Below are 21,045 nucleotides of genomic sequence, written 5' to 3' on the forward strand. Positions count from 1 at the left end.
TATTGCATTATTGATCAGAACCACACTTTATATAAGAGACAAGACACAGAACATTTATATCGCACTTTTCTCCTGACAGACTCAAAGCACTAGAGCTGCAGCCACTAGGGCGCGCTCTGTAGGCAATAGCAGAGTTAGGGAGTCTTGCCCAATGTCTCCTTACTGAATAGGAAGAGCCGAGATACAAACCCTGGTCTTCTGTATCAGAGCCCCTAAACAGTACACTATCCAGCCACCTAAGTAGTGGGAAGCCCCTGGTTGCTCCGCAGGCTTCTCAGCTGGACCTCAACCCCACTGTTGCTGACAAGGAGCCTCTTCTTGTTTGCAGCTGTGTTCCTGTCTATGCATGAGCATGGCAGTACTGCACATGCGCATGTACTGTACACACATGCGCAGTAGCCCAATGCCGCTCATGCACAGAGGAGCGGATTGACCCTATTGGGCATGCGTGGACCAAGTTCAGCATACAGTACGGCCACGCTCATACACGGAAGGGAGAGCAGCCATGAGAACATATTTGACACACATTTGTCAAAAATGTTCAGAGGGTCCCAGAGCTTTAACAGTGGGCACTCGGAGGATCCAGGAAGCCTGCATGTTATCTAGTGACCTCCCACTACTGAGGTAAGTATTTTTTTACTAACTTTTTTCGCTTCAGGTTCCACTTTTAATGTGACCCTATAGTGGATCCATGCCTATGAACCTACTTTTATATGCTGAAACCGAAGTGTTAGTTAACGAACATATGTGGTTTCTTATCCTCAAAAAAAATCTTTATTTCTGTGTTATCAAGCTACATAAAAAAATCCTACAGCTCACTTAAGCTTGTTACTGACTTCTCCCTCCCTCCTTTCTGATGACTCATGCTGTCTTCTCTCCTTAGTTCAGAGCCTTAACAACATGCACTATCACTCCAGAAGGGCAGGGGGTGAGGAGCGATCATGTGGCAGTCAGCAGGTTAGGCTGTAGATTGGACTGTTATCAGCTAATTTAAACTACTGTACATTATTCTTGTGCCTGGATAAGACAAGAAGGAAGGATTTCCAAAGTACGAAACCACATCTGTGCTTATGTTCCAGGACATAACATTGGATTAATATGCATGTACTGTACCCATTACAGGGTCACTTTAGCATGTGTAGAGTGAGATATATACTAAGACGCTTGGTGACAATATCCAGGGAAGGGCATTGCAGGCATCAGAAGCCCAGGATGCCCCATACACTTATCTAGGGTTTGGCACTATTTGGATAGCAGGATCCCCCATGGTGTGTGTTGGGTGGAGGTGAGGACTGGCAAGAAAGCATTGAACCCACCCCTGGCACTCTCCTCTGCAGCACCGTGCCAAGGCACTGCCACCAAGAGACAATGTTTATTTAGAAAATGCAAGATATCTGTGAGAATCATAAATATTGACATTTGATAAGTGTTTGGCTAAAGGCGGTGGAAGGACTTTAGCACCAAATGAATCCCTTTCCCATGAAGAGCACACAATAGATGGTAATGAGGAGACTGACAGGCTTAGCTGTGCTGCACAAATGACTGTAAGCCTATGCTTAAAGAGAATACAAATGTGCCAGATCTACTATAGACAGTCTGCTGTCCAACAATGCAAGGAGTTTATAATCACTGATCTTTTCCTCTGCAGATTTCTGAAAGCCCAATCTGCCTGGCTGTTGTTTACATGGGATCATCTGTTAAGCCCCACCTACACGGTACAATTTTCCATTAGATCGACCGGTGATCTGATAAGAAATTTCATCATGTGTAGATGTCCAAATTGTTTCTGACCATTTTTGCCAGGGCTGTGGAGTCGGAGTCGGAGTCGTGGAGTCGGGCAATTTTGGGTGCCTGGAGTCGGAGTCGGGAAAAAATGCTCCGACTCCTAATGAATTTGTAACTGTAATTAAAATAGAAAATATGATAAAATGTTCTATTTCTCAGATAATAGTCATTAAAAAGAATGTATATATACAGTATATATACAGTAATAGCTGTGCTTAGTCCACAAAAATGAAATAAACCAATCAAAATTAGTTACTTGTGCTGCTTCAATAAAGCAGTCCCCGTATTTTTAAGGTCAGATATACATATCTGATTGTGACTGTATATATGATGTGTACACAGGAATCTCTTATATATACTAAATAACATCTATGCTGTAAGAATAAAGCCTGATGTGTAGCTGTGTCACTAATAGAGATGGTCAATGAGATGAAAATAATTCTGCACTGATGCTGATTTATTCAAATGTATGCACTCCCTTTGCTGATGAAATAAAATAATTTGATATGTTGTTAAAATTTGGTTTGGTGACTACAAACTAAAGGGTACCTGAGACGGATGAAAAGTAAAGTTTTATACACACCTGGGGCTTCCTCCAGCCCTCTTCAGGCTAATCAGTCCCTCGCTGTCCTCCACCACCTGGATCTTCTGCTATGAGTCCTGGTAATTCAGCCAGTCAGCGCTGTCCGGCCGCATGCCGCTCCCACAGCCAGGAACATTCTGCACCTGCGCAATAGTGCTGCACAGGTGTAGTATGCTCCTGGCGGCGGAGTGTGTGCATGCGCACTACGCCTGACTGGCTCAAGTACCTGGACTCATAGCAGAAGATCCAGGTGGTGGAGGACAACGAGGGACTGATTATCCTGAAGGCGGCTGGAGGAAGCCCCAGGTATGTATAAAACTTTAATTTCATCTGTCTCAGGTTTACTTTGTTACACAGTAGTACTATACTCTACATATGCACTCCCCACAGAGCTGCAGGGAATCCACTGAGAATGCTGTGCACATTGAACACAGAGGTGTTGTCTGTTTACAATCTCCTCATTCCCCTGCAGAGTACCTGCACATCATTCTTACATGTACCCACACTTACATTGCCTAGGGCCTGATAGGTGTTCTTTGTTCCGGTTTGTACCTTTTACAAGTACTCTTACCAAGGACTAGTTTTAGTCTAAAGGGAATAAATATAGTAGTCTACATATCCTTCTCACTTCAGTTGTCTTGTAAAATTCCTAAGCGTTGGCAGTTAAGAGACGAATTTTATGTTACATACTTTTAATCAACAAAATTGTAATATGCAAATTAGAGGAGTCGGAGTCGAGGAGTCGGTGGAATCCTAAACTGAGGAGTCGGAGTCGGTGGATTTTTGGGCCGACTCCAAAGCCCTTATTTTTGCGATAGATTTTGCATTAATAAGTATCCAAACTCTATTGCAATCCGATGTTTACTCTGAAGCGGCAGACAGATTGTTGCCTAGAGCAACATGCGCCTTGATAAAGGGGCCCTCGTGGCTCCGAAACGTTTGCTTATTTGCAAGATAAAAATAAAGATAATTCTTAGATGTGCTAGCTTCTTCATATGCATGTGGGTACTGCCTGCTGGTCTCCTCCACCATTTTGTGTGTAACAGCATTGCTTAAAGGGCACCTGAAGTGGAAGAAATAGGAAGGCTGCCATATTTATTTCCTTTTAAAGAGAATCTGTATTGTTAAAATCGCACAAAAGTAAACCTACCAGTGTGTTAGGGGACATCTCCTATTACCCTCTGTCACAATTTTGCCGCTCCTCGCCGCATTAAAAGTGGTTAAAAACAGTTTTAAAAAGTTTGTTTATAAACAAACAAAATGGCCACCAAAACAGGAAGTAGGTTGATGTACAGTATGTCCACACATAGAAAATACATCCATACACAAGCAGGCTGTATACAGCCTTCCTTTTGAATCTCAAGAGATCATTTTGTGTGTTTCTTTCCCCCTGCATCTCTCATGCACTGAAGTTTCAGGCTGCTCTTTTCTTCCTGCCCTTGTCTGTAACTCCTCAGTATGTGAAAGCCCAGCCAGTTTAGAGGACGATTTATCCAGCTTGTAAAAGATAAGAGAGGAGAGAGAAGCTGCCCTAATCTAAATAATACACAGGCAGTGTGCAGAGAGGGGCCTGGAAGGGGGAGTTCATAGCAGAACCACAACACTGAAGAACTTGGCAGCCTTCCAGACACAGGCCGACAAGTCTGACAGGGGAAAGATACATTGATTTATTACAGAGACTGTAATAGCAGAAAGTGCTGCAGTAAGCCAGAACACATTAGAATAGCTTTTGGAACTTGTAGGATGATAAAAAACAGGATGCAATTTTTGTTACGGAGTCTCTTTAAGCAATACCAGTTGCCTGGCTATCCTACTGAAACTTTTAGACATAGACCCTGAACAAGAATACAGCAAATCTGACTAGATTAGCTGCATTCTTGTTTCTGGTGTGATTCAGACACTACTTCAGCCAAATACATCAGAGGGCTGCCAGGCAACTGGCATTGTTAAAATCAATTAAATATGGCAGCTTCTATATACTTCTCGCTTCAGGCTCCTATTTCTAAACCTGTCGGTTCTGTCAGATTTTAACTGCTTACTTTTTTCACTGGAGTGGTACTTTAAAATACTGTATATGGGTGTAATACTGTATGTCAGTTTTCATATTTTGCATAGAGTTCCCCTTTAGGTCTGTCAGCTTCCAGTTCTGTCTTACAAGGCAGTGCTACAATTATCTGTCGGAGAGCATACATAAGCCCCGCTCCTTTTGAGGTGACTCGCTAGCCCTTTAGCTAGAAGCACCTTCCCTTTAGAGATGCGATATGGGAGCCCTGGAGCAATAGACACTTTCTTGCATTCTGAAAGGCACGAGCTACAAAGCGCTGTTAATACAATTGTTAAGGGCTTACGCTGTGCAGGTCGCATCATAACCAGCCTTCCGTTCCTTACAAGAGAAAAGTCTGCCATCGGCAATGACGAAGGAATCAAAATAAAAAGATATTTTCCAGTTGAAAGTTGTGTCTGACCTTGACTAGTGAATTTCACTCCTGAGAATGTAATCTGATGTAGAAATACCTTCCAATCTTGGCTATACTGGGCTTTGTAGTCCGACTTAAGGTGCCTTTTAATGGTATAATATCTTCCCCAGATGTGATCATCCAATCAGATTTTTGAAATTGAATTGTACAAAAAAAACCCTCAGCATGTGGAGAAAATCGACGCAGAACGATTCTGTGGTCAAATGCAATACAGAATTTTGTTGATTGGAATGTCGAGTTTTACGATTGTATCTGAAGTGAGACATTTTTGGAACGATAATAATGACCTTCCGATTACTTACGATCCACCAAATTTGTTTGAATGATTGAATGATCGTATCTGAGGTAAATATTATATCATTGGGCACATTAAAACGTGGCAACGTACAGGTTTGTGAAAATGTATTCAATGCCACTATAGTCAGTAAAGAGACCCAGGGCATTATTCTTGAAATATGGTAAAATATCGGTAAAGTTGTCGTGCGCAACAGCAAGTAGCAATTTTAGTGGTACTTACACCGACTATGAAGCATGTGTTGCGCTATTATCGTTACCTAGGTAATGCAAGCACTGCTAGGGTAATACTTACCTAGGTAATTCTTATTGCACTTATTGCGCATTATGTAGTCGGGGTAAGTAAAAGTAAAATTGCTATGTACTTCCTGCACATAAGAACTTTATACATGTTTTGTGAATATGACCCAATGTCACACAAGAGTTATTTATAAGAATCTGAATCCTCACTGATATTTTTAGCTCAGTGCAGTAATGTTGCTGTCAAATTCCCACCTTACTGCATAAGTACGCAGGAGCCCATGTTACTCATTTTCAACATTTGGATTAATCCATTGACCAGCAGCAAACCTTGACACTACTATCTGTCAGTTTCTGTTGGGAGCACTGTGGATTGGCCGTGGTTTGTATCCACATGCAAGTGATTAAAGGACAACTGTAGCAAGAGGTATATGGAGGCTACCATATCTATTTCCTTTTAAGCAATACCAGTTGCCTGGCTGTCCCGCTAATCCTCTGCCTCTAATACTTTTAGCCATAGACCCTGAACAAGCATGCAGCAGATCAGGTGTTTCTGACATTATTGTCAGATCTGACAAGATTAGCTGCATGCTTGCTTCTGGTGTGATTCAGACACTACTGCAGTCAAATAGATCAGCAGGATAGCCAGTCAACTGGTATGGTTTGAAATGAAATAAATAAGGCAGCCTCCATATCCCTCTCACTTCAGTTGTCTTTTAAGCTGAAACAAGGCTTGCCATTATTCCTCACATTATACAGAGCTGAACTAAGAGAACTACCCCCCCCCCCCCCCCAACTAAAGTGGAATTTCCCTTTAAAAACCATCAAAGTACTCCTTGCCTTTCTTCCAAGTCAAACGGCAAACAGAGCATATTAGTTCTGTGAAAGGTAAATCCATTTTCTTTCCCAGAACAGATTCGCCCAGTGTTCTCTCTTAAGTAATCACTCTGCAGAAATGTTCCGCTCGCTTAGCGGATGGAAAAATCACTCCAGCGGGGCTGACCGCTGCACGAGAGAACTGCTACTCGCAGGGCAGACTCGCGCTTTCATTTGCAGTGCGGCTAACCACGGGAAAGATGTGGCTGTTCTGCCCAAATGGTCGGAGCGTAACGCCAAAGGAAAGCAGAGATGTTATTCTTAGAGGTGGAAAAGAGAACACGTAACTGAGAGACTCAGCTGTGTGGAGGGGCACCTTATACCTGAATTTCCCACACTGCAAATCAAACTGGAGCAAAATTGGAGCAGTTGCCCAGGGCAACCAGTCAGTAACTTTTGTGAATTAACTTCAGGGACCTGATTGGCTGCTCTGGGCCAACACTCCAGTTTCCCTTTGCGTTTTGAAGCAGCAGGGACAGCCATACTATGCCAGAAAAAAAACACACATATATAAGTAGATAACTATGTGATCTACTTACATAACAGATTTGTACTGTCCACGTTTGGATTTCAGTGAATTTTATAATGTAAATAAAGAGAGTTCTGTTCCTGACATTTGCCATTTGGATTCCCTCTGACTGAAGCCAATCACCAATCCTGATGCCATTTCCTCCCTTACTTTTTTTTCCTCCTAGAATCTGCACTGTCATAGCTAGCTTGCTTTGTAGACATGAGAGCACACCACAGCCAATCAGTGAGGAGCAGGAATGTGGGAGACGACAAGCTTCCTTCTTGTTGGCCATATACCAAAAAGAGCCAGACTGAGATAAGAATTATTACAGCAGAAACATTTCTGAATAGATTGGAGTGCCTGCAATGCAGGGTCAGGTTCCAGGCTACATAATAAACACAGACAATGGGTAAATGGAATTTTGTGGCTGTCAATCCCTCTGTAAAGTGGACCTGAACTCTTGCACTGAACAGAAGGAAAACATAGGAAAATGCTCCCTGTATGTATTTAGAGAGTTTAGCCTGTTTAAGCCCCCCCTCATCTGTGACAAATCACCACTGTAATTTGATCTCACAGCTGTGTCAGCTGACTTCCTCCACAGAGCAGCTAATTTGTAAACACAGGATGTTAACCCTATGTCTGCTTCCATGAAAGCAGGAAGTAGACATGGAAGCAGACATAGGGTTAACATCCTGTGTTTACAAATTAGCTGCTCTGCTGAGGCAGCCAGCTGACACAGCTGAAAGATCAAGTTCTTTGTTACAGTATTAGCTGTAACAAAGTCGTTTTTTTCTTTAAAAGTTATTATGCTGTTACTTATTTTTTTAAAGCGATCAGCTTTATTGGGCGACTAACTACAGTGTGGATCGAATCGAATGGTCGATCGTACAGTCATGTCGAGTCATGTGTGGGCACCTTAAGATAATATTTGTGCCCGAAGTGGGACTTTAAGCATCAGAGTAGAATCCCACCCCCGTGGGGCTGAGTAAGTTAGCTGACAATGGAGCGCTCTGAGATCAGGACAAGCCGGTTTGGCCAGTCAGCTTGTTGAACTTGATAGGAACGGTTGTAAGATCTGGCCGGCAGCCAGCAGCAGACTGCCGCTCGCTTCCAGAGCAGCCGATGGGGCAGGCATGTAAATCTCGCCTTCAGAGCAGCGCTGCCGTGCCCGTCCCCGGCCAGATATTAATAACACAGCAGCGGGAAGGGTGACTTTATTTAGAAGCCGATTTCAGAGTAAAGAGACAACATGAAGCCGCCAGGACAGCCGGCTCTGTGTGCCTCCGTCCCAGCAGGAACTGTCTGTGAGAGGCCCGTGTTATTTGTTAGAATAACTGACGCAGTCATAATGCAAATAAGCACATGTTCAGCCCGAGACAATTACAGACAGAAACTCCTAATATGAAATTCAGATGGGTAAATATTGAGCTTAGCGAATTTATACCTACATGTCCACAGGGCTGGCACGGCAAACAGCCGGCCTTAAAGGGTCCCTGTCACAAGTGAAACTTCATAGGAATCCAAATTCTGACTTTTAAAGGGCGACTCTGACTTAGTAGGACAGTGTACATGACTGGGGTGGGATTTATGGAAAGGCAGCAAAGGCCTGAGCCAAGGGGCACATGGACATGATAGAGGGGTTACTACATATGAAAGAGGAGGGTGAAGATGAGGAGCCACACATAGGAAACTGATGCTCAAGGGAGCTGTACATGAAAGAAAGGGGCTGGAGTACATGGATAATACACATGGAACAGGGGCTGCATATGGAATGGAAGGGGTTACAGTACATGGATAATACACATGGAACAGGGGCTGCACATGGAATGGAAGGGGCTACAGTACATGGATGATACACATGGAAGAGGGGGCTGCACATGTAATGGGAGGGGCTGCTGTACATGGATGATACACACAGAACCGGGGCTGCACATGGAAAGGGAGGGGCTGCAGTACATGGATGATACACATGGAAGAGGATGCAGTACATGGATGATACACATGGAAGAGGGGGCTGCACATGGAATGGGAGGGGCTGCTGTACATGGATGATACACATGGAAGAGGGGGCTGCACATGTAATAGGAGGGGCTGTTGTACATGGATGATACACATAGAAGAGGGGCTGCTGTACATAGATGATACACATAGAAGAGGGAGCTGCACATGTAATGGGAGGGGCTGCTGTACATGGATAATACACATGGAGGAGGGGGCTGCACATGGAATCGGAGGGGCTGCTGTACATAGATAATACACATGGAGGAGGGGGCTGCACATGAAATGGGAGGGGCTGCTGTACATGGATAATACACATGGAGGCGGGGGCTGCACATGGAATGGGAGGGGCTTCTGTACATGGATAATACACATAGAGGAGGGGGCTGCACATGGAATGGGAGGGGCTGCTGTACATGGATAATGCACATGGAGGAGGGGGCTGCACATGGAATGGGAGGGGCTGCTGTACATGGATAATGCACATGGAGGAGGGGGCTGCACATGGAATGGGAGGGGCTGCTGTACATGGATAATGCACATGGAGGAGGGGGCTGCACATGGAATGGGAGGGGCTGCTGTACATGGATAATACACATGGAGGAGGGGGCTGCACATGGAATGGGAGGGGCTGCTGTACATGGATAATGCACATGGAGGAGGGGGCTGCACATGGAATGGGAGGGGCTGCTGTACATGGATAATACACATGGAGGAGGGGGCTGCACATGGAATGGGAGGGGCTGCTGTACATGGATAATACACATGGAGGAGGGGGCTGCACATGGAATGGGAGGGGCTGCTGTACATGGATAATACACATGGAGGAGGGGGCTGCACATGGAATGGGAGGGGCTGCTGTACATGGATAATGTACATGGAGGAGGGGGCTGCACATGGAATGGGAGGGGCTGCTGTACATGGATAATACACATGGAGGAGGGGGCTGCACATGGAATGGGAAGGGCTGCTGTACATGGATAATACACATGGAGGAGGGGGCTGCACATGGAATGAGAGGGGCTGCTGTACATGGATAATGCAAAATAAATATTGTTGCTAATTTCGGGGGGGGGGGGGGGGGGGGCTATAGCGCGGCGGTGGGGGGGGGGGGGGCAGAGAGCGGCGGTTGGAGGACACAGAGGCCTGTTATGAGGCAGAGAACATACCTGTGTCCTATCTGCCCCCCATCTGCCCACCTCGGGTTCTCTTTAAGTAATTCAAAATGACCTCCTTTATGCCCTTATGCTTTGTGACTTGATCACTCAGGTGACAGTGCAGGGCTCCCACGCTAGCAATGCATTCCAGTGCTGTGCGGAAAGGCGTGGGCTATGGAAGGTGGGCGAGTCGAGCCACCAGGTTTTTAACCTACTGTCTGTACAAGGCTTATAGCCTTGTGTGTACAATACTCAGCTCCTGCCATCTACACTACCGGTGGCAAGGCAAACCACCCTCCAGTCAAAATCTTCATCGAAGGAAGTTTGGTTTTCTATTGCGGAATGCCAGGGACAAAATTAAGTTACGCTGAATCCAGCTGCTACATGTTCTCAACCTCATCTGCGTGGGTTTGCCCTGGCCGCTCAGGTTTCCTCCCACCCCCCAAAAATATACTTGAAGTTTTTTTGGCTGCCCCCCAAAATACTCTTTGGGCTGCAGAAGGACATTAGAATGAGTGCCTCCATGGGGGACAGATTGTGATATAAAGCACTATGGAAAATATGTCAGTGCTATATACTGTAAATACACCATGATAAAAAATACGGTAATACCAATAATAAGGCAAAGGGTGCTTTTGAGTATATAGGGGGATAAGCTGTCTGCTGGGAGTTGTAGTTTGCGGACAGCTGTTCAGCGCAGGTTGCCCACCTGTCCAAGGCAGAGCAAGGAATGTAAATGTCACAGATACCATTTTCAGTATATAGAAATGTATATCTTCCATATGTCTCGGTTACAGCTAAGCCATATGTAATCCGACTGCATAACAGGTGAATCAATTAACCTCTTTAATTCTGGATGGGAAGGATCGGATTCCAGAGCTAGATTACAAGCTTATCAAAATAAATTCTGCTTTATAAGCACTCCCAGGCCATACCGCTAAAGTCATAGTCGCCGGCATGTCCATGTAGTATGAGAGCATACCTATACTGTCAGTTCATAGTATGCAAAATCTGGTGGTCCTCATACTGCATGGCAGTGGTAAAATCGGTCAGTCATCTGCAGATTAAAATTGGATGTGTGTACGGAGCCTTAGTCATTAAAGAGGAGCTGTCAGCCATGCTATCTCAGAAAAAAACACATATATAATTAGATAAATACTTGCTCTACTTACATAACATAGGTATTGCACTGTCTACATTTTGATTTTAGTGATTTTTCTACAGTAAAAAAAGAGAAAATCCTTCTTAGCATTTCCCATTTTAAGTGTGGCTAGTTTGAAGCCAATCCTGATGTCATTTCCTCCCTCATGCCTGATTTGCCCGCCCTTCACTATAGAAAGTGCATTGTCTCAGCGTGAGAAATATTGGCCAATCAGAGAGCAGCAGAGGTGTGAGAGGGGAAAACAGGAGGGAAAGAGGCTTCAGCCAATCGGGCTGCATTAGTTAAGTCTAAGGGTAAAGTAGAGAAGCAAAAAATGCCTTTGTGTACCAAATTTTGTGTGTACCAAATAAGAGTCAGGTAAACTGGGGAATGATCATTTATCGACAAGAAAAGTAATAGTGATTTTAACTTTTGGATTGCCTGGTTAGCATCCTCATTACTTGTTTACTAGATAAAAATAAATAATTGATTTTTGATTATATGCCTGACAGTTACACTTTAAAGCTATCACCTAAACAACTTTAGTTGTTATGTCTTCGGATTCTCTCCATGATTAATATGGTACAACAAGCAACTGTTGTTTCTCAAACAAACAAAAAAGATTTAGCTGTGTGGGTGGGTACTACTACAGAGCAGCTCTTAAGGTGGCCATACACTCGTCAGATTAGCAGCAGATAGATCATCAGATGGAATTCTTTTCTATCTGATGTGTAAAAGGAACATTTTTTACTAAAATAGAATTCCAATAGATTTCAGTTTGAAATCTATTGAAAAACGATCTGATGGCATTTTTTTTGCCATCAGATTTCCATTAGGGCCAATGCAAAATGATAAGCAATCTCAACAGATCGACCTAGATTTTCCACCCTGCAAGTTCGATGGAAATCGATCGAAATCGGCCGTCGATCGGTCGATTGGCCAACCGATTTGCAATCGATTTTGATCGATCGGTCGGCCAGAAAATCGGCTGAGTGTATGGGCCCCTTTATTCAGTATACTGAGTGGGCGGGGCAAGAACCAAGCTTACTTGCTCAAACTACTCAGCTCAGACATGGGTCCTCCACACAGGAAAAACATGGAGCATATTACCATCTTCGCACATCTTCTGGAAACACAAACCATCTTACAGAAACCAGACTTCACTTAGGAAAGGCTATTATTCCTCCTACATAAAGCGTATCTAAAACTCATGCCTCTTTTGTTGTGCCTTATCACAATATCCCGTATTTTAATTGGCTGGCAGGTTTTTTTTTTAAGTTACAAAATTTTCCCCAGCAGAATGTTCAGCAAACACAAGCAAAACATCTGTGCAAATGGAGAATATTTAAGAGTTATTTAGTGAGTAGGAGGAAGAGGAGGGTGAATAATATTGCGAGGCTCAAGGGAATGGCTCCACCCCTTGTCATTACCAAGAAAAATAATCTTGCAAGGAAATTATTATGGACACAAATACACTGTAGTCTTAGAGGAAGTATAAAGTACTCCGCTATTTCCTACTGGGAAGTCATTGAACTCCCTATTGCCCAGATAGGAGCGCACTGCCAAAGTCTGAGGATACATTAATGTGAGTCAGGCCAGAAAAAAAAAAAAGAAAGAAGGGTAACTTAAAAAACAAAACAATCAGCAAAATAGTATGTTTAAAGAGACGCCGGGGAAAATAAATAGGCTGAAAGGTTTTAATTGCTTAAAAACATAAACACTGCCATTATATTTATACTGCACTAAACACTGTTTATATCTGAAACAATCATCGCTGTGTACTACTTAAAGTGGGTCTAGAGTCAGAATTTTCCCTTTGCTCCACTTGATTTGCCACACCATAAGAAGTGCCAGGGATGAACAATTATTTGATAAAAAGTTACAGAAAAAGTTAATAGACTGTGTAGTGAAACCCCCCTAGCCATCTGACTATGTTGCCCCCTCGCCCAGTATAGGTAGCCAGAGGGGGCCCCCCAGTATAGGTGGCCAGAGAGTGCCCCCAGTATAGGTAGTAGGAGGGTGCCCCACACTATAGGCAGCCAGAGAGTCCCCCCTCCACCAGTACAGGTAGCCAGACAGTGTCCCCCAATATAGGTAGCCAGAGACCCCTCTGGGCATAGGTAGCCAGAGAGTGCCCCCCTCCCCCCCAGTATAGGTGGCCAGAGGGTGTCCCCAGTATAGGTAGCCAGAGGATGCCCCCAGTATAGGTAGCAGGAGGGTGCCTCCTAGTATAGTTAGCTAGAGGGTGCCCTCAGTACAGGTAGCCAGAGAGACCTTTGAACATAGGTAGCCAGAGTGTCCCCAGTATAGGTAGCAGGAGGGTGCCCCCCAGTATAGTTAGCCAGAGGGTGCGCCCAGTAAAGGTAGCCAGAGAGCCTTTTGAGCATAGGTAGCCAGAGAGTGCCCCCAGTATAGGTAGCCAGAGAGTGCCCCCAGTATAGGTAGCAGAAGGGTGCCCCCCAGTATAGTTATCCAGAGGGTGTCCCCAGTATAACTAGCCAGAGAGCTCCCCCTAGTATAGGTAGCCAGAGAGTGACCCCCAGTATAGGTAGCCAGAGAGTGACCCCCAGTATAAGTAGCTAGAGAGTGCCCCCCAGTAGAGGCAGCCAGAGAGTGCCCCCCAGTACAGGGAGCCAGTCAGTGCCCCCCCCCCCCCAGTATAGGTAGCCAAAGAATGCCCCCCAGTATAGTTTCTACCATAGAGACGGTGCGCTCAGGAGGAGAGGCTGAAGATGGGTCTCATGTGGCTAGATCAAGGAGGGGTTAGTTGTTCACACCTGTGTTGCGCATTCTGCACATGGCCCTGTCTGCAGGTTTCTCTGAGTTACTGGGGTTACCAATTTTGGTACTTTTATTCACCCTAAGCCACACTCTGGATTACTGCTGGGGAGGGTTAGTGTAAGTGAAAGAGGGTTAGATTAGGTAATAGTAAAACATGTAGAAATTACAGATATTCTACTATCGGAATAAGCCACTGCCAAATAGTAGAATATCTGTAATTTTAACAATATTCTACCAGCGGCTTTCCCCGGCAAATTATCACTACTCCCTTTTTCTATGTACACCCTGTATGGATTGTACCAAGCAGAAGAGAAGGGGAGGAGAAGCAGAAGGCTCCCCACTGCAAACGGGGCGAAGGAAATAGCTGGAAACATCCACTGCAGCTGCTTTTTTCTCACCTTTTCCAAGGCACAAAATATGGGGCTTCCTGTACAGACATTAGCCTGGCAGGGAGACAGTTGCCGATGGTTACAATTCACTCAGTAATGTGTTGAGGCAATTGTGTCATAGCCATATCAATGTGTAACAGCAGCAATACAAAGTATATACAGTGATGTGAAAAACTATTTGCCCCCTTCCTGATTTCTTATTCTTTTGCATGTTTGTCACACTTAAATGTTTCTGCTCATCAAAAACCGTTAACCATTAGTTAAAGATAACATAATTGAACACAAAATGCAGTTTTAAATGATGGTTGTTATTATTTGGTGAGAAAAAAAACTCAAAACCTACATGGCCCTGTGTGAAAAAGAAATTGCCCCTGAACCTAATAACTGTTTGGGCCACCCTTAGCAGCAATAACTGCAATCAAGCGTTTGCGATAACTTGCAACAAGTCTTTTACAGCGCTCTGGAGGAATTTTGGCCCACTCATCTTTGCAGAATTGTTGTAATTCAGCTTTATTTGAGGGTTTTCTAGCATGAACTGCCTTTTTAAGGTCATGCCACAACATCTCAATAGGATTCAGGTCAGGACTTTGACTAGGCCACTCCAAAGTCTTCATTTTGTTTTTCTTCAGCCATTCAGAGGTGGATTTGCTGGTGTGTTTTGGGTCATTGTCCTGCTGCAGCACCCAAGATCGCTTCAGCTTGAGTTGACAAACAGATGGCCGGACATTCTCCTTCAGGATTTTTTGGTAGACAGTAGAATTCATGGTTCCATCTATCACAGCAAGCCTTCCAGGTCCTGAAGCAGCAAAACAACCCTAGACCATCACACTACCACCACCATATTTTACTGTTGGTATGATGTTCTTTTGCTGAAATGCTGTGTTACTTCTACGACAGATTTAATAGGACACGCACCTTCCAAAAAGTTTGACTTTTGTCTCGGCGGTCCACAAGGTATTTTCCCACAAGTCTTGGCAATCATTGAGATGTTTTTTTAGCAAAATTGAGACGAGCCTTAATGTTCTTTTTGCTTAAAAGTGGTTTGCGCCTTGGATATCTGCCATGCAGGCCGCTTTTGCCCAGTCTCTTTCTTATGGTGGAGTTGTGAACACTGACCTTAATTGAGGCAAGTGAGGCCTGCAGTTCCTTAGATGTTGTCCTGGGCTCTTTTGTGGCCTCTCGGGTGAGTTTTCTCTGTGCTCTTGGGGTAATTTGGTCGGCCAGCCACTCCTGGGAAGGTTCATCACTGTTCCATGTTTTTGCCATTTGTGGATAATGGCTCTCACTGTGGTTCGCTGGAGTCCCAAAGCTTTAGAAATGGCTTTATAACCTTTACCAGACTGATAGATCTCATTTACAGTACTTTTGTTCTCATTTGTTCCTGAATTTCTTTGGATCTTGGCATGATGTCTAGCTTTTGAGGTGCTTTTGGTCTACTTCTCTGTGTCAGATAGCTCCTATTTAAGTGATTTCTTGATTGAAACAGGTGTGGCAGTAATCAGGCCTGGGGGTGACTACAGAAATTGAACTCAGGTATGATAAACCACAGTTCAGTTATTTTTTAACAAGGGAGGCAATCACTTTTTTACACAGGGCCATGTAGGTTTTGAGTTTTTTTTCCTCACTAAATAATTAAAAACCATCATTTAAAACTGCATTTTGTGTTCAATTATGTTATCTTTGACTAATAGTTAACGGTTTTTGATGAGCAGAAACATTTAAGTGTGACAAACATGCAAAAGAATAAGAAATCAGGAAGGGGGCAAATAGTTTTTCACACCACTGTATATAGTATATAACAATACACTTCCATTCCTGTGCGCCTGATTGCATCTTCCCCCACAAAGCGCTGCGTGGGGATTCTGGGACTGGCACCTCCAGCACTTCCTGGGGAATCACTGGTCCGCTAAGCATGTTTGTGTCTGGCTGACGGCCCTATCGCCTGCGTAATGCCTGAACAATGCTTGCACACACTGGGAAATTGCATCGGTGGTTTCACTGACCACACTTGTGGCTTACAGACAAAGAGAAGACGAAAAAACATCTTCCACATTCAAATTAGTGGTTATAATTCACTGACACTGGTGTTCTGTGGGTAGTGAGACAGCATTATTCAAATATTACACAGACAGAGCAAACACCATGTAGTCTGTTCTATTAGCTTGCGGTGAAGGCTGCAGGCTTTGTTGTGCTAGCAGCACAGAGGCGTAGGCAGCTACAGGCACCAGGATCACAGCTTGCCACCGACACAGCACCAGCACTAGCCACACACTACACAAAGTGTCACACTTCTTATCATCAGTAAATACAATGAGTGAAAAAATAGGACTTCAGTCGATCAATTTTAAAGCGGAGCTGAACTCAGAACTTCCTCTCTGCTCTAAAAGATAAGCAACAGCATGATAAACTTTAATGAAAAAAATGTCTTTATTACAGCTGATACAAAATCCTGCTATACATCTGCAGTGTGTCTACTTCCTGCTTTCATGGAAGCAGACATAGGGTTAACATCTTGTGTTTACAAATTAGCTGCTCTGCTGAGGCAGACAGCTGACACCGCTGAGACATTAAATTACAGTTGTGATTAGTCACAGATGAGGAGGAATTAGGCTAAATTCTCTAAATCCATACAGGGTGCATTTATTTAAAAGGGAAGGGGGGAGGATAGATGGGGGAGAGCAAAAGGGGATCTATGTTGATTGACACCTTTGCTGTAATATAAATGTATCCATTATTAAAGTGGACCTGAACTCTTGCACAGGACAGAAGGGAAACAGAGAGAAATGCTCCCTGTATGTATTTAGGCCTTGTTCACATTGCGTTCGGCTCACTTGTCCGTCCGCGGTGGGCTTTTTTTTCCGCGTTTTTTAAATGAGTTTTCCGACAATTTTCTGCGCGTTCGCTCATTTTTGTGGGCGTTTTGTAAGCGCTTTTGCAGAGCACTTCTGTTATTTCATCCGGGAAAAAAATCCGGAAAGAATAAATACAATGTATTTAAAAAGAAAAACGCTCACGCAATCGCTTGCAAAAGCGACTTTGTGAGCATTTTGCGTTTTTCCTATACCTTCCATTGAGGCAAATCGCCTCAAAAATGGCTCAAGCAGCGCTTAGAAAAGTGGATCGCAAAAGAACCGCTCAGATATGAACTCTCTCATAAAGAATCATTGCACAAGCGCTTTCAGGGAGGTTTCGAAAATTGCCCGCGCTTAAAATGTTTCAAAAACGGATATAATGTGAACAAGGCCTTAGAGAGTTTAGCCCGTCTAATTCCCCCTATCTGTGCCTAATCCTCACTGTAATGTGATCTCTTGGCTGTGTCTGCTTAGGAATCTCTTCTGCTAGAGCAGCTTATTTGTAAACACAGGATGTTAATAATATGTCTGCTCCCATGAAAGTAGGAAGTAGACACACTGCAAATTTATTGCAGGATCAGCTGTAACAAAGATGTTTTTCTTTAAAGGTTATTATGATGTTGCTTATCTGTTAGAGCAGAGAGGAAGTTATGAGTTCAGGTCCGCTTTAAGGCCCATTTACCGTAAATCACATCTGCTATATATCGGAGCGACGCGTCTGTACAGCGTTCATTCCCAGCCGTGATGCCTGCAGGAGGTAGCTTGATACTGACGGGTGGCACTAATAGTACGTGTGTACTCTCCCTTATAGCTGAGGGGAGAGATAAGTAAGCAGAAGAGAATATCTCTATGATCATGTGACCGTGAGAGGTCAGGAACAGCATGCAGAGGGTTAATTCACACCCACGTCTCCAGGACTGAAGTCTCAGCTACTTTCCAAAACTTACAAGGGAAAAAAATCACATTGAATTCCCTGACAAACCAGACACACTAGACATAACTCAGCGTTTGTGCAAACACGCTAGCAGAACATTGCAATCCATGCAGGGATAAGTAAACAGCGTACACCTTAGGAAAACAGCCAGGCATTGTGCTGTACATAAGAGAATGCCTTAGTCATCTCACAGCGAGGAGGAACCAGATGAATCGGTCATCACAATCACCAGATCCATAAATCAGCTGGGTAAATGAGGAGTGCAGAACTAAAGGAGAACTCTGCTATGCTGGAAAATGCTAGCGGAATGACCTGCTTGGTTCATGTGTCTGTAGAAGACTCCACCCACAAGATGTTTGTCCCTGCCCCCCTTCCAGTAGGACATAAGAATGGTGCCATCTTCCTGCAGGAAACCCCCAGACCATCTGTAATTAGTACAACCCGCATTACACCAAGGTAGTGCAGGCTACCTTAGACTTACCTTACCTAGACAGAGAGTCCAGGCCAGTATCGGGAGGGGAAGTGGAGGATCGGGGAATGCTCTGGTGCATCCAGAGGGTTCCCCCTACCACCATGGTAAGTATCACACTTATACTTTTTCTTTTGCTACAGCTGTACTTTAAAGGCATAGTCCTCTACTCAGCTTTACTAACAGTAAAAAACCTGGGAGGGTGATCTACAGCCTTAATATTAGCAAGAAATGATGTACCGTATCCATGACAATATATGCAGTCAGTTAAAAACTTCAAATGTAATTTCACTTCTTTTACACCACGTTATAAATAGGCGAGACAGCGCAAAACGTCGCAGGAAATGTGGGCACATCGTGCGCCTCCATTGGCCGCAATGTGAATTACGGCTATAACGGCGCCAAGGCAGTAATATGAGCGCCGTCAAGAGACAGAGCCCACATTCATTTAAAAACAGCTTACTTCGTCCACCAGCTTTCCCTGAAGTCCGCGGTGGCCTGGAGGTAGAAAAGTGATTAACGCCGCCGGGACTTTTGCAGGGTGACACATTTTTTGGCTTCACCCTGCGCCCAAATTTCCTGGTGCCTTAATTACATGGATGCATAAATAGGGGGCCTATTTATGCAACCTATTCATGTGACTGGACATAATAAGTTTTGCTTGAATTTTCATCACCTGTCCAAGACAAAGTAGCCTGAAAAAATAAATAAATAAACAACAGGGCCTACCTTCCTTGCCCACCCTTCTCTTTCTTTGCAAAATGACAGGTGCACTTTACACAGCACAGAGCTCACTTGGGATGTGGATTTGGGGAATTAAGGTGAATAATGGCCAGGCATACACAGAGCAGCTGAGGGGGGTACGGCTCGGACATGTGTGCTGCTTGGAAGGATGCCAAAGGGGTACAGAGACATTTCGGGCCCAGAGAACAGGTGCACTTAGAGTACAAGTGTTTAAAGAAGAAGCCATTGCTGACACCCTTTTGAAAAGGCGACTTGGCTGCTGTGGTAACCAACATTCTCAGTCACTAAAAACTACTACCCGGATCGGGTGTTCTGACTGCACTCTGACCTTACTGGCTGCATGCTTGTTCCTAGTATGTTACATGCATGGTTAGTTGGGTTGAAAATAGACATACGTCCATCGAGTTCAACCAGAAAACTTGGTATAACTCTAGCCTGCACCCTCCTCACATATCTCAGTTGATCCAGAAGAAGGCAAACAATCCTTACAAGGCTTGGACCAATTAGTCCTAAAATGGAAAAAATTATTCCCCAGTTCAAGATGGCAATCAGATAAAACCCCTGGAAGAGCACTGGACCCGGCACTGACCCCTGTGGAACCATAGTGCTAACAGTCACCTATTTTGAGTATGATCCACTGACCACAACTCTTTGCTGTTTGCTCATTAGGGCCCTTTCACGCTAGCGAAATCGTGCACAAACCCAATTTCATGCACAAATTACAATGCAGTGTACATCTTCCAACAGGTATCCGTGCAATTATCAGATCTTGTGAACCATGAATGGTAGGGGCAAGAGATTGAGTGCGAAAGGGCACAAATGGAACAGTCACAATCAACGTTTTGCATCCTAACATGTTTGGTCACGTTTTTGTAACAAACCCTGCCATTCGGCTTTATTAAAGGGAACCTGAAGTGAGAGGGATATGGAGGCTGCCATACTTATTTCCTGTTAACCACTTTATGACAAGCTGACTTATAAAAACATCCTGCTAGAGCCTCTTAATGGCTCCAGGACGTTTTTATAAGTCAGACAGCGTTGGTGCTGCTGTGTGCGTGCGCGCTCCCGCACGTGCATCCCCGTGCATGTGCACGTGAAAATAGTGACAAAAAACACCCCCCCCCCACCCCAAAAAAAAGACACCTTTATTTCCAAATACTATATTGTCACTATACTTTGTACTAGGGACATAATTAACATCTTGTGATAACCAGAACAAATAGGCAGATACAATGTGTGGGTTTTATGCACAGTAGCAGTAATAATATTAAAACTATAGGGGATGAAATTGGAGAAATAGTGTATTTTTTCATTTTTTCCTTGTTTTTCCCTTTAAAATGCATAGAAAATAAAGTAATTACTGAAAACAAATATCAACCCCAAAAAGCCCAAATGGTGGTGAAAAAAACAAGATATAGATCATTTCATTGTGATTAGTAGTGATTAAGCTATTGGCAAATGAAAGGGATGAGCACTGAAAGGGGAAAATCGCTCTTGTCCATTAGGGTAAAAACGTCTTTGGGGTGAAGTGGTTATGCAATACCAGTTGCCTGGCTATCTTGCTGATCCTCTGCCTGTAAAACAGTGTTCCCCAACCCTGTCCTCAAGGCCCACCAACAGTGCATGTTTTTGTGGAAACCCACAGAGGTAGTTAATCAGCTCTGCTGAGACACTCACTACCTCACCGGTGAACGTTTGTGGTTTTCCGCTAAACATGCACTGTTGGTGAGCCTTGAGGACAGGGTTGAGGAACTCTGCTGTAATACTTTTAGCCATAGACCCTGAACAAGCATGCAGATCAGAGGTTTCTAACA

General features: G+C 44.1%; 1 protein-coding gene across 1 annotated transcript in view; it reads right to left on the reverse strand.

Moving 5' to 3' along the window:
• The window catches only part of RUNX1 (RUNX family transcription factor 1), a 125,178-nt gene that overhangs the window by 68,768 nt on the left and 35,365 nt on the right, over positions 1-21,045 (reverse strand). The gene's annotated exons all lie outside the window — the stretch shown is intronic.

The sequence above is a fragment of the Hyperolius riggenbachi genome, chromosome 2 (assembly GCF_040937935.1).
Source record: "Hyperolius riggenbachi isolate aHypRig1 chromosome 2, aHypRig1.pri, whole genome shotgun sequence".
NCBI lineage: Eukaryota > Metazoa > Chordata > Amphibia > Anura > Hyperoliidae > Hyperolius > Hyperolius riggenbachi.